General features: G+C 45.2%; 1 long non-coding RNA gene across 4 annotated transcripts in view; it reads right to left on the bottom strand.

Moving 5' to 3' along the window:
- Positions 1-18180, bottom strand: part of LOC121821143 (uncharacterized) — a 66202-nt gene extending 48022 nt beyond the window's left edge. For 3 of the 4 annotated variants that reach the window (XR_013043295.1, XR_013043294.1, XR_013043296.1), the window contains exon 1: positions 17875-18180. This is a non-coding gene — a long non-coding RNA (uncharacterized LOC121821143). The remainder of the gene's footprint in view (positions 1-17874) is intronic. The other variant, XR_006061828.2, reaches the window with a different exon arrangement.
- Positions 18181-22455: the final 4275 nt, after the last annotated feature.

Genomic DNA, 22455 nt, shown 5'->3' with positions numbered 1-22455 from the left:
AGTGCATTTATTTCATCTGTAAATGACAACAAGCCCTTTGTTGTTACAACCACCAAACAACAATAAAAGTAACTGCCACTCAAACCTGACCTGAAGTGTGCAGCTTCGCAGAAACCTAGCCGCCCTCAGGCGCTCAGTTAAAAATACAAAAGGAAGCCAGGTGTTGTGGTCCATGTCTGTAATCACAGCACGGGAGAGGTCGAAGCAGGAGGATCAGCAGTTCAAGGGCAACCTCAGCTACATAGTAAATTAGAGGCCAATCTGGACTACTTGAGACTCTACCTCAAAAAAAAAAAATATATATATATATTATATATATTTATTGTATATTTTATATATATTATATATTTATATGTTTATTGTATATGTTATATATTATATATTTTACTATATAATATATGATATATTATTATATATTTTATATGTATTTATATTATATATATTATATATTTTATTATAAGACCACTCGATGCTTTTGCAGAGGCCCTGAGTTCCGTTCCTAGCCCTCATGTCAGGTGACTCACAACCAGCTGTAACTCCAGCTGGGGAGGGGGCGGGGATCCAGCTCTGGCTTCCTAGGGCGCATATATTCAGCTGCACATACCGCCCCTGCCACATACACATAATTGAAAATAATAAAAGAAAGGGAGATTTTTTTAAATCAAAATTGTAAAATTAAAAATAGGAAACTGGCCGAAAGAATTATAAGGTGTGTGGGGAGAGGGGTAAAGTTCAAGTGTTCTTAGTTGATCAGAGAAATAATATGTCCTCTGTGGCTTGAAGCTTTCTCAAGGCCTAGAAAATAGACACCTAATATTAAATGGCGCCTTAGGAGACACTAATCTTGAGCTAGGTTGGAGACTGTGACCTAATGAATGCAATGTGGCCACAATTTGACACTATCCCCAGCCAGTACTGTTCCAGGAAGGACAGTAGTGGGATGCTGGAATGTGAGCTACCCCCTGCTCAGACAGATCAGCTCGAGGCACACTCCCTGCTGGGTCCCACAGCATCCTCATCATCAACTCCAGTTCCTTAAAAACCTCCTTCAACCTGAATCCTTTTCTCATTTCCTCTTAGCAACCAGTGGAAGCCTATATAATTCTCCCCTTATAAAAGACTTCATCTGAAGGTGGTTTGAAGGTTAATGGTTAACTCCTTTGTTTGTGGTTCCATGAATATAGGTCACACCAGCAACGAGTCTTTAGACAGAAGGTACATAAAGAGGTAGTGGATGGTTCAGGACCTTATTACAACATGTCCATCAAACCCAAAGGGGCAAACAATGTGTCTGATTGATTTTTTTTTTTTAAAGTGTGGCTGCTGGCTGTCATGTGACATTAATTAGCCTCCAAACTTTACTCCAGACTAAATGGACAAGCAAAAGCTTTCCTGACTCAACTCCAGGGACCAGCCTCGCTGAGAGCAAAATTCTCTTACTCAATCCCATCCCCACCCCCAGGCTCCTTGCTTGAGCTGTTGGTGACTCAGAAATGTCTGTGTTAAACAATGGCCCCAAGCAGGGGCAGGCGTGGCGAGAGGAAAACACACAACCTGCTGCTTCTTCCACTGTGTCTTTTCAGTGCTGGGGTGGAATCCAGGGCCTGGCATGTGCTAGGCAAGTGCTCTACCACTGAGCTACACGACCAGCCCATATCTTTCATTCTGTTGTTGTCTGCTTCTTTGTTGGAGATGGGGGTCTCACTAGGTAGCCCTGGCTGGCCTGGAACTTCCTATGTAGATCAGGCTGGCCTCAAACTCAGAGATCTGCTGGTATTAAAAGCATGCACCACCACACCCAGATAAATCTTTTTTAAGTCTATCAGTCTCTCTCCTGGCTATCTGGTTATTGTTTTGTTTTGGGCTTTGTTGTTTTGGTTTTTGGAGACAGGGTTTCTCTGTATACCCCTGGCTGTCCTGGAACTCTGTAGAACAGGCTGTCTTCCAACTCAGAGATCCTCCTGCCTCTGCTTCCTGAGTGCTGGGATTAAAGGCGTGTGCCACCACCGCCCAGCAAGTTATCTAGTTATTGCAAAAGTCTTAGAGACTTGCTTGGGGTGGGATACAATTTCTCAAGCTGTAATTTTTATTTCCCAAAATAGTATTGTTGCAGCCCAAGGCTTTGAGTCAACCCAAGCAGACACAAGAGGTTTCCACCAAGCAAAATTTAATACAGGGAAGCCAAAAAAAGGGGGGGGGGGGCGGGGTGACGGATCAGTCAGGGCCACAGAACATACTCAGGAGCTGAACTGCATCCCCGAATGTCAGTTGAAGCAAGTATTCAAACACAAACATCAGTGACAAGCTACAGTTACAATTTTTCACCCACCAGAACTCAAAGATTGGGAGCTTTTCTTAAATGTTCCATCGTTGTCAATTGATCTACAATACAAGCTTTTCAGTCCAACCAATCAGATTCATCCATTCTTTTTTGTTGTTGGGAGTAGTCATAACGTTTCTAGAGAACTAAAGATGCATAATGACTATTTCTGTGGTATAGGGACGAGGTGGGTCAGCTGTTGGAATGTTCCCAGCTCCCCTAGGACCTGGAAATCTGAACTTTGTTTCACCCTACAGGTAAAATGGAGTCTGAAGTCAAAATGGCAGTACTTAGGCCAAGGTGCATTTTACCTGTTCCCAACATTATCACATCTACAGTCTCCTATCCCGGTACCAGTTGTTTGGACTCTCCGAAGTACGCTGGTGACCAGTGAGCTCAGCCGGTCTTGCACCTTGTTATAGTTGTGTGCTGGTGACTCCCACTTTCCTCCCCAGGCTGCACACTCAGGGTGCCGGGCTTAAAAGAGATGCTAAGCACACGTGTGTGCCACAGACTGCCCTCCCTGCGGGCTGCAGAGGCTTTGGCACAGGCAGCCAGAGACCTTCGAGAACAGACACCAGGCATGCACTGAACTAGAAAAGAATCGGTTCCTTTTTCTTGGAGGTGCTGTGGATGAAGTTGGGGCCTTACACATGCTAGGCAAGAAGATGCCCTGGGGGCTGGAGATTTAGCTCAGTGATAGAGCACTTGCCTAGCAAGTGCAAGGCCCTGGGTTCGGTCCTCAGCTCTGGAAGGAAGGAAGGAAGGAAGGAAGGAGGGAGGGAGGGAGGGAGGGAGGGAGGGAGGGAGGGAGGGAGGGAGGGAGGGAGGGAGGGAGGAAAGAAAGAAAGAAAGAAAGAAAGAAAGAAAGAAAGAAAGAAAGAAAGAAAGAAAGAAAGAAAGAAAGAAAGAAAGAAAGAGGAAAAAGAAGATGCCCTGTCCTGGATTCAAACACATAAAGAAAATGTAATTGGGAATGCTGGAAGAGTTAACTGAAAGACCATGGAGGCAATTCACAAATCACAGCGAGATATGTGAAACTCATAGCACTGAATGGAAAATTAAATGTGAGAGTTATATAAGACTTTCTGGATATTTTCACATATATTTTGTGTGAAGGGGTTTTCCAGGCATGCCTTAATCATATGAATGATTACTTTACTATACATGGAAAGATTTGTAAGTCAGAACCCTAAAAGCAAGTAAATGATGTCTTTGGATACGTTTAGATTGGATTTTCCACACAGATAAAAATCCTGACAAGATGACAGAGGCTTAGCCCAACGCTCTTCAATCTAAACAAGCCCTTCCGTAAACATCTTGAGAATGAGAATGATGTCTGGAACCGGAAGGCGGTGACGCACGCCTTTGATTCCAGCACTCAAAAGGCAGAGGCAGGCGAATCTCTGTGAGTTCCAAGTTAGCCTGGTCTACAGAGCTAGTTCCAGGACAGCCAGTGGTACACAGAGGAACCCTGTCTTGGGGAAAACAACAACAACAACAACAAAAACAGTACAAACTAACAAAAGGAACGATGTCTCAGGCTTCTGCCACCTTCCCACAGAAACTACCAGAATGCTACAGAGGGCCAAACAGATACTCTAGTACCATAGTTGATAAGTCTACCATAGTTAAAATTTCATACCCAAACCAGGTCTCTGGGCACACACGTGTAATCCCAACCCCAGGAGAGCTGAGGCAGCAGCTGGGGGTTCAAGCCCAGCCTACACTAAAGAAGGAGACCCTTTGGCAAGACCCTCACAGGCAGGAGGCAGCAATCCCGGCTTTCTGCCCCGGTTTCTTCCCGCAGCTTTCACACTCATCCTGCTGGGTGTTTCCATGCACTCAGCGAGACTGACAGTGGCATTTGTCCTGCCCTGTGGCGAGATGGGGAGGGGCAGCAAATGAAACGGGGTGCTGAAGTCTTGGGACACTAAGGAGAGAGCTTCACTGACGCCCTGGACACACATCAGAGCAGAGTATACCGGTGCTCCACCGTAAGCCACCCATGGCTACCTCGGGTGAGGCCCGCATTCCAAAAGCAGAAAGAAGAAAGGCCCTCATCCGTCGTGCCAGCACTTAGGGAAACGGAGGCTGGGAGATCACGAGTTCTAGGCCAGTCTGCACGACGTAGCCATCAAGAGGTGGGAAGAGAAAAGACATAAACTAGACATCAGCTAATTTTAATGGTTAAACTTTTAAATTCCAAGAAAATAGAAGTGTTTCGAATAGACACGCACACGTGCACGCAAGAGATACTTTAAAGAGAAGTAAAGTGTTTAAATAAATGGTAAGAGCGAAGAGAAAATTTTTCTAAATTTACAAAGTGTAAGTTTTATGTTAGATGTAAATCATTCCACAGTGGGTTTGGGAATCCCTTTCCCCCCACTGACCTTTTCAGAACTCTAGCAAAGCAGATTTATCTCGCAGTAAGTTCCACAGGCTTCTACAGAAGAACTCAAGTTGGATATAGGGAACAAATATTATTACAGAAAGACTTCAAATCTGAGCTCTTGACTTCTTCTAGGGACCCGATCCTGTCATGTGGCCTAGGTTGCTGGCCTCACACTTACGATCCTCCTGCCTCCTTCTACCAAGTTCAGAGATTTCAGCCTTGGGCCATGAAGGAACAGCTGGCCTCTTGAAACCATATCCTTCAGCCTGGATTAAGACAAATGGAATTTGGTTTTAAATTTGCAAATTTATCATAAACACAGTTAAAGGTCTTAAGCCGGTTAGAACCATGGTTTGGGAGGTTTTCCAGTAAGAAGCGCCTTTTGAAACGTGTTTCTCGTATTATCTTATCAATTACATTGCATAGGAATTGCTAACGTGCTAGCCAGTCTCATAAAGATGCTAAACACTGTTACCCCAGCAGGTGATTGTTCGCCCTGATTGTCAGCCTGGATAGATAGGCAGGCACCTAGAGAGGTAAAGCACTTTCTGGTGTGTCTTCCAGAGCATTTCCAGGAGCAACTGCCTCTAGGGCAGCAATTGAGGAAGAAAGACCTGCTGGGGATGTGGTGTTCCGGCTAACAGGCTGGCCCTGGGTGGAGCCAGGTAGACAAAGAAAGCCTCTCAGCACACAAGAGACCCCCATGCTTCCTGAGCATCTGTGTCTACTGCTGCGGCCCTTGTCTGTGGAAGTCCGACCCCACCTAGCCTTCCATCATGGACTCATCAATCTCTCCCCAGGGAGCCTCCAGTCCCTCAGGCCCACACTGTGACTGTTGATGTGGCCTCCCCAGCTTGGACTACCCAGGCTTCAACTGTGTCAGGCAATCAACTAAGTCCCTTTTATAAGTTTACATGTTAGCGAGTTCATCCAGCCTTGACCAAGATAGTTGGCCTCTGTGTCTCAGAAATATTGAGGACTGGATGGGTCGTTGCAGAATCTTTAAATCATCTGCCAACCGGGCACCATGACACGTGACTTGAATCCCAGCACTCTGGAGGTGGAGGCAGGAAGATGTTGAGGCCAGCCTGATCTACAAATCCAGTTCCAGGACAGCCAGAGCTGTCACAGAGAAACACTGTCTCAAAAAGAAAAAAAAAAGTGTCCGCCCCCTCTAGAAACAACTGAAGCTTAATTTATAAAGTACAAGAGTTGTAGATTCCTAAGTAAACTAGAACTGAAATAGTACTTAACTTGGTATCCACCTCTCTCTGAAACAGCCTCACTTTGTCACTTTATGAGAACTGCAGCCTCTGCTGCCCTTACCTAGCAGCAAGTGTTTTTTTGTTTTGTTTTGTTTCATAATAAAAAATATGTGCAGGTCTGAGAAGAATGACAATGGAATCAACTGCAATCAATATTTAATGTTTTTCTAGCTCTAGTAAAAAAAAAAAAACTTTCACCTTGGGAGAACTAAGCAGTGTGTAGCAATGGAGAGGGGGGACATAATGATTTTTCTTTCTTTTTTTAGGGCGGGAATGGCCCTGGCTGTCCTGGATCTCACTCTGTAGACCAGGCTGGCCTCAAATTCACAGAGATCCACCTGCCTCTGCTTCCCAAGTGCTGGGATTAAAGGTGTGCACCACCACCATCCGGTGATTTCCCTTGCTTCTTACTATATACCAGGCTTTAATTTTTTTCAATCATACAATCCTCACACAAGATAAGATATAGCTACAATGACTACCCTTATTTTATGGATAAAGAAATTGAGGTTCAGCCAGGCAAGGTGGTGCACACCTCTAATCTCAGCACTGGGGAGGCAGATGCAGAGGAGTCTCCATGAATTTGAGTCCAGCCTGATCTGCATAATGAATTTCCAGTTCACTCAGGGCTACATATGGAGACTCCATTTCAAAAAAGAAAGGATAAAGAGAGAGAAATCCAGGCATGGTAGAGAACACCTTCTTTTTTTTTTTTCTTCAAGAGAGGGTTTCTCTGTGTAACAGTCCTAGCTTTCCTGGATCTCACTCTGTAGCCCAGGCTGGCCTAGAACTCACAGAGATCAACCTGCCTCTGCCTCCCAAGTGTTGGGATTAAAGGCGTGCGCCACCATCGCCTGGCTGGTAGAGCACACCTTTAATTCCAACACTTGGTTAGCAGAGTTCCATGTCAGTCTGGTCTTACACAGTGAGTTCAAGGATAGCCAGGGATATGTAGAGAGGCCCTGTTTCAAAACACACCACACACACACACACACACACACACACACACACACACACACACATATACACACACAGGGTGGGGGTTAGGGGGAGAGGTTGAGGCTCAGAGAAATTAAATAATCCTCCAGAAGTCATTTACATAATTGTAGCAGGCTTTCTTTTGGACCATCAACCAGCTCCCAGATCAAGACACAGAGACTTATTATTAGTTATAAATGCTCGGCCTTAGCTTACGCTTGTCCCACTAGCTCCTATAACTTAATTTAGCCTGTTTCTCTTCATCTACATTTTACCTCAGGGCTTTTTACCTTTCTTTCTTTCTGTATATCCTATTCTGGCTGGCTGGCAGCTGCCTGGCTGACCCTGCATGTCTCCCTTTCTTTCTCCAACGTTCTCTCCCCTCTTCTTCTTCTTCTTCAAGCCTAGATTCCTCCTCCTACTTATTCTCTCTGCCTAGCTATTGGCCGTCAGCTTTTTATTAAACCAATCAGGGGCCTTAGGCAGGCAAAGCAACACATCTTTACATCATTAAACAAACGCAGCATAAACAAATGTAACACATCTTTACAGCATTGGACAAACGCAGCATAAACAAATGTAACACATCTTTACAGCATTGGACAAATGCAGTATAACAAATGTAACACAACTTTACATAGATATTTCACAGCACATAATAGTCAGCTTTCAGAAGCTACATCAAACTCTACACTTGATTATTTTTTATGTTTATGTCTATGCATATGTCTGTATATTTGCCACTTGTAGTGGATAGCTTTGGAGGCCAGAAAAGGGGGGATTGGATCCCCTGGAGCTAGAGTTAGGTGTGGTTGTGAACCACTTGACATGACTGTAGGATTGAAACTGGGTCCCTCTCAAAGAGCAGGAAGAGCTCTTCCCTACTGAGTCCTCTCCAGCCCCTCACTCTCTATTTTATATAGATGTGTATATTATATATGTGCACATATATGTAGATCCTTTAGAGAAGCACTTGGCTATTTCCTATCTCTAGACTTAGATCTTGTGTCTCTCCCTCCAGGAAGCACCCTTGCTTCATTTTCACTTTGCTTATGGAGCCCTTGGTAGACTTACAGAGTCTATCTTTATGCCATCCCACTAAACTGGTCCCACTGGCCTCCTGTGGTCCCCAGAAGTGCTGACCATTCTCCTGAAATGTCCAGTGCCTGAGACAGTATCAGGTACAAAGCAGACGTTCATCTAACACACCCCAGCCCCAGAGTCCCCAGGCCCACGTTTACCCCTGTCCCTGTCACTGCGTGTCCACTCACCAGTGAGTCTCTATACCTTTCTAACCGGACCCTAACTATACTGACCCCTTCATATCTAGCCTACCGCTTTGTTCTGAATCTTTGTGTCCCACAGTCTAGGACAGCTCTGGAAGGACACAGTAGGGTCCCATGGTGTGTCTATTCATTTGATTTTGATATTTTTTAATCCCAATTTAGTGGGATGACATAAGAATAGACTCAGGGTCTGCACAAGGTTGGAATGAGGCCGGGAAATAGCCATTGAATGATGGATGATGGAACTAGCTGACCAAGTCGGCTCAACCACTTCAACTCTGTGAAGGGAGAGACTCTGTGAAGGGAGAGAGCGCAGGTAGAGTCTGGATCAAAGGGGACCCCGGAGACAAGGACTTAGGATATGACTACCTGCTGTTCTGTTCTGATTTACAATCATTTCAAATATGGCGGGCGATGTGGTGCCTGCCTTTAATCACAGCACGCAGGACGCAGAGGCAGGCCAATCACTGAGTTCAAAGCCAGCCTGGTCTATAGCTCGAGTTTCAAGTCAGCTAGGGATATACAGAGAAATCCTGTCTCAAAAAACCAACACCCCCAAAAAATATTTCAAATATGGCTCAATGCCATCAGATTTATGGATCCAACCTTAGGTATTATTTTGGTATCTACTTTGCTGAGCTAACAAAGAACAGAAAAGGTTAGGTAAACTGTGCTATATAGTTAGTTTGTTTGGGGTTCCCTCCCCCCTCAAATGTAATTTTTTTTCTCTTTACTCTTTGAGGGCTCACCACCCGGCTACAAAATAAATCATACACATGGAGGCTTATTCTTTCTTACAAATGCCCGGCCTTAGCTTGGCTTGTTTCTAGGCAGCTTTTCTTTTTCTTTTCTTTTTTTTTTTTAATGCCGAATGCTGTTTATTGAAGGAGGGAAGAGGTCTTAAATACAGGCTTACAGCACAATGGGAGAACCCCGGAGGGCAGAAGTTCGCTACCGACGTTTTACAATCTTGCACCTAAGCTGTTAACGTCTAGGCAGCTTTTCTTAACTTAAATTATCCCATCTACCTTTTGCCTCTGGGCTTTTATCTTTCTCTATTCTATATGCCTTTCTTTTATATTTACTTCTTCCTCTGTGACTTGCTGTGTAGCTGGGTGGCTGGCCCCTGGCATCCTCTTCTCCCTCTCCCCAGACTTCTCCTCCTATTTATTCTTTCAGCCTGCCAGGCCTGCCTATCCTTTCTCCTGCTGTTCAGCTCTTTATTAGCCCAATCAGGTGTTTTAGACAGCTTCACAGAGTTAAACAAATGCAGCATAAAAGAATGCAACACATCTTTGCATCATTAAACAAATGTTCCACAGCATAAACAAATGTAACACATCTTCAACTAATATTCCACAACACTGGGCACGGCAGTGTGCACCATCATGTAATCCCAGAGCCAAAAGGATTGTGATTTCAAAGCCAGCCTGGTCTACATAGGGAGACCTTATCTCAAAAAAGAAGAAGCAGAACAAAGGATGGGAGGAGGGAGGAGGACCAGGAGGGAGGAAAGGAGATGGGGGATTGGGGGGAGAGGGAGGGGAAGGTGTTGGAAATGGATAGAAAATGACAGAGGTGCCCAGGTTTGGTGGCACACACCTTTAATCCTCACACTCAGAAGATAGCTGAGTTTGAGGTCTACATAGTGAGTTCTGGGACAGCCTGGGTAACACACCTTGTCCCAAAACAACACAAACAAACAAAAGAAGGAGGAGGAGGAGGAGGAGGAGGAGGAGGAGGAGGAGGAGGAGGAGGAGGAGGAGAGGAGAGAGGGCCACTCTACACACTGGACATCCAGAGCTGCAAGTATCTAGACAGGTCATTTGGAGGTGGATGCCGACCTGCAGAGACTTCTCTCCTAGGAAGGGAACAAGAGTTGGCGACAGACAGGAGACAAGAGGACACAAAGGTTTTAGTTTATTAAAGTCAGTGAAGGCCTTAGTTTTTACAAAGTCAATCTGCCGGAGAGAGCAGAGGATGTCTGTGCCTGCTTCATCACAGTTAAACCTTCTGAACAGCTCCCACGGACGGACCCCAGAATGGCTTTATTATATTGCCAGCTCATTTGAAAATTAAGGTTGACCTTTTCTGATTGAACCTTCCTAGAATGCAAAAATAAATAATAAATAAAACAAATAGATAAATAAAGTATCAGGCCTTGTGTGTTTCAGGGTATTCTGGGAAAACAATGACTTGTTCAATCAAATATAACCACCACGGTCCCTAAGGTTCTTTATGGTCAGAGGCGCATTCCCAGCCCCCACACAGATGATCGGTGCTGGTTTCCCAGCACCACTCTTGCCAGGGACACTGACTTACGTATTGCTTGGATTTCCAGTTTTAAATTGAGAAAACTTTGTTAGATGGGGCTTAGGGAGTGGAGTCGTGTTGAAAAGCAACCTTACGTTGGTGGTCAAAGAACTGTCTAACATGTTCATGTTCTAGAACATTCTCTTTTGTTTTTCAAGACAGGGCTTCTCTGTGTAACAGCCCTAGGTGTCCTGGATCTTACCCTGTAGACCAGGCTGGCCTCAAACTCACAGAGATCTGCCTGCCTCTGCCTCCCGGGTGCTGGGATTAAAGGCGTGTGCCACCACCACCCAGCATTCTTTGCTACTACGGTTGAGGGAACCACGTGACCAGGCAAAACTTACTATAGCAGAGTCTTCCCCAAGCCCATGCTTTCCAATGGAGTCGTTAGAATGTGAAAGGCCACGTCCGACAATACGGGCCTCACTGTTTCAACCACTCCTCCGCCTTGTGACAGTCACCTGATCTCTCCACCTCAGTTTTTGTTTCATCTGTTTGTGTTTGAGACAGGGCCTCACCATGCAGCCCAGGCTGACCCTACGTAGGGCACCGAACTCACAGGGAACTGCCTGAGGTACTGAGATTAAAAGCACCAGGCGTGATACCTGACTATCTTCTTTTCCCTATGCGTTTGTTTGTTTTTGAGATGGGCTATCACTAAGTAGGCTAGTCTCACACCCACAATCCTCCTGTCTCAACTTTCCACCCATACCCACCACCTGCCCAAGTGCTGAGATTATAGCCATACACAACCATGACCAGCTGAGCCTCGGTTCTTCATTTTTCTAAATGGATGTGATGGAGGGTGATAGGACTTTGTATTTCAGGTTGTTAAACAAGTAATGTAAATTCCGTAGGATGGTGTCCCGTGCCATGACCAGTCTGTATTTGTGTTTGGTGCTGTTGTTATCATTCTTGAGACAGTTTCACAGTGTAGTCCTGGCTGACCTGGAACTTTCTAGATAGAACTGACAGGGATGTCCTCCCCTCTGGAATGTTAGGACTAAAGGGATTCATTCAGCTCTAACTGCCCCTGCCTAAGCCTCCTACAGTGATGAGCTGCAGACAAGTCTAGCCAACAGTGAGAAGCCCTCCCCAGGCTGGACTAAAGAAAGAACATAAACCAGGCATGGCGGCGCAAGTCTTTAATCCCAGTACTCAGGAGGCAGAAGCAGGAGGATCTCTATGAGTTTGAGGCCAGGCTAGTCTACATAGCAAGTTCAGGCCAGCAAGGACTACATAGAGATAATAATAAAAAGAAGAGGAGGAAGAGGGAGGAGGAGGAAGAGAAGGAGAAGGAGGAGGAGGAGGAGGAGGAGGAGGAGGAGGAGGAGGAGGAGAAGGAGAAGGAGAAGAAGAAGAAGAAGAAGAAGAAGAAGAAGAAGAAGAAGAAGAAGAAGAAGAAGAAGAAGAAGAAGAAGAAGAAACATGAAAGCATTTTTTTTTCTTGTAATAAATTAAAGAAAAAGGAAAGTTCTCCAGACGTTCCCACCCCTCCAGCCCAGGTTTGGGCAGCCTCTATATAAGAATTTCAAGTCCCATTGTATCAGAATGAAGACATACAGAATCTGGGTCTGAGAGACTATGGACTTATTCTGTCACCAGTCCATGACATCCCCACTAAAAGGGACTGCCCACGGTCATTTCCCTAACTGCAATTGGAAAGTGTGGGCATCCTCGGTCAAAGCCCATTTTCCCCAGGGTGGTGCTGCAGACCTGAGATCGAACCCAGGACCTTACACATGCTACGTACGGTGTGGGCTCAGCCCTTGGGCTTCATCCCTGCCCCTCACTCCTCTGCTCTCAACTCTAGCTCACCCAAAGAACTGTGTCTTCAGGTGTTTCCGCTTCTCAGTGACTGAAGGCATCTTGTTGAGAGATAAAATTGACTTGGGTTTTGTCACTTTCGTTAATGTCCCCGTCTCGTCCTCCACCCCAGTCTCCTCTTTGTCCTCAGAATCTGCTCACTGATGATTCAGAAGCCGTGAGAGGGCAGATGACAGATGTGACTGTACAGACCATCTACGCCTCACAGTGGGAAGAAGAAAAGCATGGCCACTGTGTACCTTCAGCGGGGTACGCAAAGGCAGGCTCTCTCTATCATCTCTCCAAGGACACTCTGCCCTTCTGAATGTCATGCCCTACTACAGGACTTTGTCCTTTACAGATCACTAGATAGCTCTAGAAGAATGTCAGTAATCATATGACAAACTATTAAAGGAAAAAAAAAAGACGGGGAACCAGGCTGGCCATGCAATTTACCACAGGGGCTGACACACCACACTTGACCTACTTGACGAAAACTTGAAGTCAGATCTGGCTCCAGCCCCATGAAAAGCCTGTGATGAGCAGTGGGACAGGTGCCCCAACTCTCAACTGGACAGGGGTCACAAACCAGTCCTTACGACCCAGTTGGCCTCCAGCAAATAACTTCACAGGCTTCCGGTTTCCTCATCCTTTAATAGTTGGGAGGCTTGAAGAAAGGGAAAGGCACACCATCATTTACCTAACCTGGGTGCTCCTAGAGATTCAGTGAAACCTTCTCATAACTCAGCCAGAGACTCAAAAGTTAAACATTGTAACTCATTTATAATCCTCCCACTCGGAAGGCTGAAGCAGGAGGATCCTTCCTATCATGACCAGCCAGGGCTATGTACAGATATTGTCTCAACAAATAAAGACTATTAAAAAAAACCCATTGAGAATTTTAAGCAGCAGTCTCTCATGGGTGTGTCCGACTGTGTGTGGTATGGACCTGGCAGTGTGGGTGTGGGCAGCAGCAGAGGTCAACAGCACCAGTGCCTTATTGCATCACTCTCCTCCTTTTTTCAGTTTTGATTTTTCTGTTGTTTTTGAGGGAGGCTCTCATTACATATCCTTGGCTGGCCTGGAACTCACTATGTAGACCAGGTTAGTCTCAGACTCATAGACATCTGCCTGTCTCTGCCTCCCAGGTGCGGGCATCAAAGGTGCGCATGACCATCTTGTTTCATTTTACTTTATTTTACTTTTAAGATGCTAGAGGTTAAACCCAAGACCTTGAACAAGCTAAGCACACTGTTGGGCTTTAGCCCCGCCCCCTTTTTTTTATTTGGTTTGTTTGTTTGTCTGTTTTGTTTTGTTCTGGTAGGAGCGTGGCAGACATCCTCGAAGAAGCCAGAGCAAAATCAGGGAGCCATTTGGAAACAGAAGTGATCATTTGAGAGGTGATGAAGGGATTTGTGTGTCAGTCATTGAGTTAGACACACCACACCAGGTCCATGTCACCTTCCCACCAACCCAAGAGATGGACCACGAGACAGCCACGACAAGGCAATGGTTCAGTGAATGAGTAGCTGCCTGAGTTGAAGGCCTGGAGGATTCCTGGTGAGCCCCTGGCCTGTAGTCTACACCCACAGCTGAAGAAACTGGGTGTCAGTGAAGAATGACAGAGATCGTGGCAACCACAGCAACAGAGTGGATGCACTCACCAGCAAGACATGACCTCAAGCAGGCTAAAAAAAAAAAAAAAAAAAAAAAAAAAAAGCGGGCACTTTTCTTTGGAGGTTGGAAGAGGGTTCAGCCCACATTTAGGGTGGGTCTTCTCATTTTGAATAATCACACCAAAATGGATAAATAAATAAATGATTCCTCTCAGGCATGCCCCTCTAGAGACTTGTCTCATGGACGGTTCTAAACGTCAAGTTGACAGTCCATATTAACCATCAGAGCTAGTCACTGAAATCTCATAGTTGTGATTTGTTACTTACCTATCATTACATTCTCTCCTCATAATTATTGTGTAAATACAGGTAAATCTGATGGGCCATGGCTTCCTGAATCATGCAAAGGGCTCGGAAATCTTTATGGCTAAACACAGAAATGCAGATCGAGCTGAGGTAGTATAGCATGTGGAGCTGAGGGTGTGTCTCCCTGGAAAGCACTTGCCTGGCATACACAAAGCTATGGACTTGATCCAACCCCATCACGGCAACCAAGCAACACATGAACCTACCACTTTGTAAGAAAAGTGAGAATGTGTTGCAGGGTCCCGCCTGATCCGCAAGTTCATTCAACTGCTAATCTTCCTGCCTCAGCCTCCTGAGAGCTGAGTTTACAGGCTGTGCCCCATCCCTGACTTTCTGAAACTCTTTTTGTTTTGGGTTTGTTTATTTTTTTAATTGTGGAGATATTTTAATTTCCAGATGTCTGCAAGATGCTACAGATGACAAACATCTGCTTTCCCAAACACAATAAATACTTTAATCTAGGAAAACAAAAACAAACAAACAAAACCCCAAACTATGCTTTGGAGGCTCAATATCACAATGCAGATTTAACTCCAAGTCCCAACTAAAATTGCCCTTAATAGCAAGCTACCTATATTTCTACTCCTTTGATTCTAAGACCATTTTACTTATGAAAATACTGAGCTCCAGAGATAGGAAGATGATATGCCCAAGATTCCACAGAAAGACAGAGGCCCGACCTGACCTCAGCATCCTCCTCACTGATTGCCGTTTTAGCCACTATACTCGACTGTCCCATTTAAACCCATATTTGCTTCTCTCACTTTTAACCTTGACCCTGACCCCAGCCCCAACCCACAGGGGACTCTGGTGCTTCTGGCCCACCCAGTGGAAATGTCTTCTTTTTGTTTCTCAGCCAATCAATCTTTCTATCTTTCTTTCTCTCAATTTCATGGCCCAGAAGCCTCCCTCTTGACCAAGTTTGAAACTCTTTTTGGTTTTGTGATTTCAGATACAAAATATTCTTCATGGTTTTGGTTTTCTGTGTGCTTTGTGTGTACACAGGGTGTCAGATCCCCTGCAGCTGGAGTTACAGATGGTTGCAAGCTGCCTTGTAGATGCTGGGAATAAACCTGGGTCCTCTGGAAGAAGAGCCAGTACTGCTAACCACTGAGCAATCTCTTCAGTCCCTAGAATATTCTGCATTTTAAAACTAATTTTTCTTAATTGCAGTGCCAAGAATTAAACTCAGAGCCTCAAAAGCATTGTCCAAGGGCTCTATTACATCTCAGACCCAATCTTTTCCTTTTTGACTTTATTCTTTCTCCAATATGCTGCAAACTAAAATATAAAGGAAAACGTTCCTTCTGCTATTATAGCCAGTAAATAGGCATTTGACTCATCATAAATGACTTTATTAAGAAACAATTTCACGCCGGGCAGTGGTGGCGCACGCCTTTAATCCCAGCACTCGGGAGGCAGAGCCAGGCGGATCTCTGTGAGTTCGAGGCCAGCCTGGGCTACCAAGTGAGCTCCAGGAAAGGCGCAAAGCTACGCAGAGAAACCCTGTCTCGAAAAAACAAAAAACAAAAAACAAAAAAAAAAAAAGAAACAATTTCACAAAAGAACAAACAAAAAGCAACAATTTCACCAGGCGAGGCTGAGGCAGGGGGATATCTGTGAGTTCGAGGCCAGCCTGGCCTACAAAGCCAGTTTCAGGACAGCCAGAGCTGTTACATGGAGAAACCCTGTCTCTAAGAAAAGAGAGGTGGAGGAGGGGGAAAGGGAGGGAGGGAAGAAAGGAATGGGAGGGAGGGAGGGAGGGAGGGAGGGAGGGAGGGAGGGAGGGAGGGAGGGAGGGAGGGAGGAAAATAAACTATTTCACTGGGCGTGGTGGTGCACACCTTTAATCCCATCACTTGGGGGGCATAAGCAGGTGGATCTCTGAGAGTTCAAGTGGTCTACATAGTGAGACCAGGTCTCAAACCATAAGAGACAGAGGGGTGGGGATGGAGAGAGAGAAATAATTTCAAGGAGCAATATTTAAGACTCTCCTTTAGCACTAAGAAGGTAAAACATGTCTTTTTAATTTTTTTTGGCAGAGAGGGGTTGTTTCAGGACAGGGTTTCCCCCTGTTACCCTGGCTGTCCTGGAACTCTGTAGCCCAGGCTGGCCTCAAACTCACAGAAATCCGCCTGCTTCTACCTCCCAAGTGCTGGGATTAAAGGTGTGAGCCACCACTGCCCAGCTAAAACACATCTCTTAAAGTCCTGAGGAAAGACTGGAAGTTGAGTGCCGTGGCTTCACACAGAGTTAACCATATCCAGTAGTCCAGGCTGGAGAAGCAACTGGCGATTGAATGGTTGTTCATTTTCATGCCATCTGCCAGATAATGTTAGGTAGCTTATAACACTCAACCCCATGAAGCAGGGTATCTGAGACCCACCTTAACGGTCTGTATTTTACTGGTACTTTTTTTTTTTTCATGATTCTTGTGTTCAGTTACGCACATTTTGGTTGGTTATGTTGCCAAGAATTTTGTTTATAATTAATTTTAAAGTTTAGTGATTTTAACTCCCATCAGCAATGTTTGGAAGTTCAGTTTGTTCCACATATTCCCCAGTTCTCTATGTGGTTGCAGATGTGTGTGCTTGTGGAGGCCACAGGATACCTCTGATGTCCTTCCTTGGGCTTTGAGTGTTGTTTTCTTTCTTTTTTGAGACACATTCTCTGAACTAGAACTTGCCAGATAGCCTAGGCTGATTGGTTAGGAGGCCCCAGGGAGGTCTGTATTTTAGTAGTGATGATGTTATACCTAGAGAAATCACTTTGGATTCTGAGCAGTTTTCTTTTTCAAAATGTTTAGATCCTCTGACTATTGGCTTAAATGTTTTGGTTTGGTTTGATTTTGGTTTTTGGCTTTCCAGGACAGGGTTTCTCTGTGTAAATGTCCTGGCTGTCCTAGAACTCACTCTGTAGACCAGGCTGGCCTCAAACTCAGAGATCCACCTGCCTCTGCCTTCCAAGTGCTGATAGTGAAGGTGTGTGCCCCCACCACCACCACCACCTTGCTTTGCTTAAGTGTTTGAAGAGAACCTAAAATGGAAAGGAAACAGTAGGAGGTTTGTTTCAGTTACTCTGAATGAGGCACTGGCCATGGGCATGAAAACAGCGCAACACAGCCCAGCCTGTCCAGGGGAAATCTCAAACGTTTTGATTCCCAAAAGATTGACCGGGGCTCTGTTTAATGATTAGTGCTGTAAGAAATGAGTAATATTTACCTCTTCGGAACAATACCGAAGAAAAGCCAATATCTTTCCAGCCAGGTGCTGCATTTCCCACAGTTAGTAAAAGAATGGGTGGAAAAATCTTTACTCAGTCACTTCTTGCTCAAACCCACCACCCCACCATTTTACATAATGTAACCGTGGTTATTGCGGGGGGCGGGGGGGGGGGACCTGATATTTAAAAAAAAAAAAAATCATGCCAACCTTAGTCTGGGTCATCTATGGAACCAGCAAGGGGTACCGGTGAAAATGCACGGGTAAGCAATGAGTTGGCAGGAACTGAGTAACCCACTGCTACTAACCTGTCTGCAAAGCTCCTGGTGCCTGGTGGAGTCTATTCGAATGAGTGACATAGGATGCTTGTTCTTCATGACCCCAGATAAGTCACATACTTAAAGGGACTTGCTGGCATGGTCTCACAGGTCGTTCGCCGTAAGTCTGACTCGACGACGAGGATAATAGTTGGTAGTAGATATGCCTCCACGGTCCTGGAAGCCAGCAGTAAGGAAGTTTGCAGTGACTGTAACTGATTAACTGGTCTTGGAACATCCCCATGCAATATGGGTTCAGATGACATCGCTGAGTGCCTTTTGGATTTTGGCAGAGATGCCTTGGAGTCATTAGTTATCTGTCAATCATTTACAAATCCTTTTCTGAAATCAGTTAGCAAACAGAGTGCTCCCATTATAAACGTATATTCTTGTAAATGTGAGTCACGGTAAGTGGCGACATTGATGAGTTCAGTGCGGGTGAGGAAGGGTGTTGAAAACAGAATGCTGTGACAGAAGATGCCCACGGTTGTCCAAAGGAAAGGGTGAGACTGCCCCTTGACTGAGACAAATAGTTCCTAAATCCAGAGGCTACGCATTACTTCGTGCTTGCCTCCCTAGCGTCACAGGTACGTCCCTTGTTGACTGTGGAGGAGGCTGAATGCTCAGCACCTGTTACTTGAACCATGTGTGAACGACACTTCAGTCTCTCTTTCAGAAAAATGTGTTCCTTTCTCACAAGGTACCGGGTACCTATGTCTATTAAAATTAGCCTGATAGATAAGCTTCAAAAGCCCAAGGTAACTCATTAATATCATGTTTCCGCAGCATGCCAGTAAGTTTCATCGGAAAGTGAGCAGAGTGACAAGTAGCAAGTGGCATTTGGGAAAGGTCTGGTGGGGGTGGCTAGGCAACCCTCCAGTGATGCTGTCACTACTCAGCCTTTTCCAAACCCTTCCAAAAGTGACCGCTTAGTCAGAGGCAGATGACACAGCCAGGATTCCGGTGTGCGTGCCGCTATATGTTCTATCGGCCCCGTAAGCAAGAAAGAGAAGCAGAAGAAATCAGCCAGGGGTGCTGTTGGACCCCACGAACCTTCGACAGGGGCCAGAGTAATACGTGATAGTAGTGACTACTTAGAATCGGGGTCAGGAACAAAAGCACAGCCTGTGTGTCTCCACAATTCCCTTAAGACCTGTCTCTGCCTAAGATGCCAAGTCATGCAGCTCTTGCTTTGCGCAGGAGACAGGGTCTCACCGTGAGGCATAGGCTCGCCTCAACCTTGCTAGTCCTCTTGTCTCAGCCTGCAGTGTGCCGGGGTCACGGGTGTGTGCCACTGTACCTGGGAGAAACACTTGTTTCTCAGGCTCTTTTTCACATATGTGAGGGAGGACTAGGGACCAGCTGCATATGCTCAGTCTCCTAAATGTGCTTTGATCTCCTCTTTCTCACAAAATACAGACACACATATGTGTCATTTTTCTTTATAAGGAATTCCAAACTTAATGAGGCCAAGCATTGGAGCTGGAGAAGGCTCAGAGGTTAAGCGTACTGACTGCTCTTCCCTAGGACCTGGGGTTCAATTCTCAGCACCCACATGGCAGCTCATAACTGTCTCTAATTGCCATTCCAAGGGATCTGGCACCCTCACGCAGACATACACTCAGGCAAAACACCAATGCATGTAAATAAAAACAGATAAATCTTAAAAAAGCAAACAAACAAAGCCCAGTAAGCCAAGCATTACTTTGCCCCAGGAAGAAGCAGAGCAGGGGGTTCCGAGCTTTTGGGTCCAAATACCAAGCTGTGGACCACCCTGCTACACGACCAGCTATCTGCCAGCAGGTTCTCACCCCATGTAACACCCAGAGGGGTTGCATGTGTCTACCCAGACCACATGGCCTAAAAAGGCATGGAAGCTGCCGTCAGCATGTTGACAGGATCTGATAGACAATGCTGTTCACTGACTGGAGAGTACACCACAGCTTAAAAGATGTGTCTCCAAAACTAGGGCAGGTAAGGGAGAAGTCCACCACGTTCCCAAGGGTCACACATGCCTGGAGAAATATATGGCCCTTCTGAATTTCCATCTCAGATCAGAGAATAAGTATTTGGTCTCAAAAATAATCTAATTTTGTAGCCATTACACTTGAATCCCACCAACTCTGAAGGCTAAGATGGGAAGTTCAAGGCTACATAGTGAGTTCAAACCCATCCTAGACAACTTAGTAAGACCCTACTCCAAAATAAAAATTAAACTCAGGCATGGTGATACAAGCCAGTGATTCTGTAGTTGGAGGGAGGAGTGGAGGCCGGAAGAACAGAAGTTCAAAGCTCGCCTTGGCTACATATCCAGTTGGAAGACAACCTGGGCTACATGTCTTTAAAAAAAGAAAATCAGATTGGGGCTGTAGCTGAATAGTACAGTGCTTGCCTGGCATCCATGGGGCCCTGGCTCAGTCTCCAGGGCGCGCGCGCGCGCGCGCGCGCGCGCGCGCGCACACACACACACACACACACACACATGCGCGCGCGCGCGCAAACAAGTATTTTGAAATCACCATTTATTTATGGGCTGCAGGGTAGCTCAGTGGTGGAGCATTTGCCTAGCATGTCCATGGTCATGAGCTTGACCCCCAGCACTGGAGAAAAAGTGATAGGAACCATATATTTAAAAGAAAATTAACTAAATGAGGCCTGATGCAGTGTTAATGCCAGCAGCACGGGCTACATTGATTGTGGGGGACACCAGATTTAAAGCTCAGAGTCTTTGCCAGCATGCTTCCCTGGCCAGGGCTTTCTGTTCGTTTAGCTGGTGTGAGCTACACTGTTTCAAATTGCTTCCTATCCGTGCATAGGTAACAACCAAAACTCACCTTCATAGGATCACATGGATTCCTAACCAAGACATCTTCAGCGTCCGTGTGCATCACAGTCACGGCCATGGCCTCTTCTAATTCTGCCTTCCAGAGTTCACCCAGATAAATAAATGTATTCTGACAAGAATACCAGCATTCAGTACAGCTACTTAATGATGTAAAACCTACCTCTAATCAAGCCAAACTATAAGAATTCAATTTCCCCTGATTGTAATACCCATAGTTCTTCAAGATTCTTCAAGTATCATTTAATGATAAAGTAAATTAAAGTATGATGGTTAACACTAAGAAAAACACTGGCATGTATGCTCTAGCTGTGAGAAATCTTAACCGCTGTTTTTATGGACAGTATTTATTTATTTAATTGTTTGTTTGTTTGTTTGTTTATTGTCTTTTCAAAACAGGGTTTTCAGACCAGGCAGGCCTCAAACTCCAAACTCCAGAGATCCACCTGCCTCTGCCTCCTGAGTGCTGGGATTAAAGGCGTGCGCCACCACCAACTCTCCTAAATACTTCTGAGGAAAACAGCTGCTTTGCAGAGCCGTGTGTCTCTATGCCCCGGAGATCTCTAGTGTGCCATATTTGATTGTTCAAAGGAATAACAGCAAACAACTGACAAGAATCGACATCACGAGATTTTTTTTTTTAAATGTGTGCTCTCGGGGCTGGAGAGATGGCTCAGCAGTTAAAAGCACTGGCTGTTCTTCTGGAGGGCCCAGGTTCGATTCCTAGCACCCACATGGTGCCTCACAACCATCACCATCTGTAACTCTTGTTGCAGGGGATCCAAAGCCCTCTTCTAACTTCCTTGGGCACCAGACACATACATTTTTTTTTTCAGGCAAAACATTTCTACACATAAAACTAAATAACTTTAAAAATGCTCTATTATAAAAAAATTGAAGTACGGGCTCCTCTGCCTGGCTGGCTGTATTGTAACTAAATGTCTGGTGTGTGTCTATGCTCTGCCTTTTCAGACACAAGTCCACGTTTGTACGTCACTTTGAGGGAGTGTCCTTGCAAAGGCCCATCCCTCTCTCTTTTCCCTCCATTTGGCTCCCTAGTAGTGATGGTGAAACTCATAATGACTATTTTGTAACAGGAGGGAAAGAGAAAATCGTAATGTGGACGGGCCTCATCCCTAGACTGCTTTACCTCTAACCCAGTGGTTCCCAATCTTCCTAAAGCTGCGACCCTTTAATAAAGTTCCTCATGTCGTGGTGACCCCCAGCCATAATACTCTTTTCTTTCTTTTTTTTTTTTTTTTTTTGGTGGTGGTGGTGGGGGGTGTTTTTTGTTTGTTTGTTTGTTTTGTTTTGTTTTTGTCTTTGTTTTTCAAGACAGTTTCTCTGTGTAACAGTCCTGGCTGTCCTGGCACTGGCTTTGCAGACCTCCAACTCACGAAGATCCTCCTGCCTCTGCCTCTCAAGTACATTAAAGGCATGTGCCACCACTGCCCCAGGTTATAACATTATTTTCATTGTTACTTCATAATTGTAAGTTTGCTACCATTATAAACCACAATGTAAATATCTGATATACAAGATGTCTGACATCCTACCACAAGGGGGTCAAGACCCACAGGTTGAGAACCATCCCTCCAAACTTTTTTTTTTTTTTTTTTTTCTTTCTTGTTTGGTGTTTTGTTTTGTTTGAAACAGAGTCTCACTGTGCAACTCTGCAGCTCTTGTTGTCCTGGAACTCTCATATTTTTTATGACTGAAATTTGACTGGA

Source organism: Peromyscus maniculatus, chromosome 11 (genome assembly GCF_049852395.1).
Source record: "Peromyscus maniculatus bairdii isolate BWxNUB_F1_BW_parent chromosome 11, HU_Pman_BW_mat_3.1, whole genome shotgun sequence".
Classification (NCBI taxonomy): Eukaryota; Metazoa; Chordata; class Mammalia; order Rodentia; family Cricetidae; genus Peromyscus; species Peromyscus maniculatus.
The sequence above is the reverse complement of the archived record's forward strand: the minus strand, read 5'-3'. Positions and strand labels throughout refer to the sequence as shown.